The sequence below is a fragment of the Piliocolobus tephrosceles genome, unplaced genomic scaffold (assembly GCF_002776525.5).
Source record: "Piliocolobus tephrosceles isolate RC106 unplaced genomic scaffold, ASM277652v3 unscaffolded_20592, whole genome shotgun sequence".
NCBI classification, from domain to species: domain Eukaryota; kingdom Metazoa; phylum Chordata; class Mammalia; order Primates; family Cercopithecidae; genus Piliocolobus; species Piliocolobus tephrosceles.
Genome location: NW_022302746.1, coordinates 3,063 through 3,935, shown reverse-complemented (window position 1 = coordinate 3,935; position 873 = coordinate 3,063).

Here is an 873-nt window from a genome sequence, read left to right as displayed (position 1 = left end):
GCGACAGAGCGAGACTCCGTCTCAAAAAAAAAAAAAAAAAAAAAAAAAAAGAAAGCTGCCTTATACTGAATGAGAAAGAGAACAAATACTTGGCTGAATGAGGTATTGCAAAGGACTGCACACACTTTGAAGAAAGACTTAAGTTATTGTAATATGATTTCCATCCTTGTTAGCTTTTTCTTAAATATATGACAAAAATACCTACACAAACAGTGGTATTTCAGTTAATATGGTAAATTTATTTCCAGACTGACATTCAGCTTAAATATGCCAGTATGTGATTTAATCCATAGGTACATTATTGTCAGATTGGTTACAGATGCTAAACGCGATCTGAAGGTCATTCCTAGTCATTTATATGTGTCAGGGTAAAAGTGAAGTGATTTGAACTATAAAAATACCTTTGAAATAATTTATCAATGTGTTAGATAAACCCAGTTTCAGAATTGTAAAGAAAAAATGTTAGACCAAATAATGTGGCTAATTAACAGTGGTACGATTTCTAGCCTGAGAGTTTAAAATGGACTTAAAGTAACTGCCTTTAAACTGAACTCAAAGAACGCAAAAGTGGCAAGTTCAGAAAAAAAAAGCAAGAACAGGACTTTAAGTCCATTTTAAACACTTGGGCTAGAAATCGTACCACTGTTCATTAGCCACATTATGTGGTCTAACATTTTTTCTTTATAATTCTGAAACTGGGTTTATCTAATACATTAATAAATTCATACAATTTGGAAGAGCCAGTTGAAGTCACGAGGACCCAATATTTGCACTTTATTTCTGTGAATTCAGGAAAATCTGTTACTTTATCTGTAAAATTATATTGCTTTCCTATTTTTTTTTTTTTTTTTTTTTTTTTTTTTTTTTTTTTTT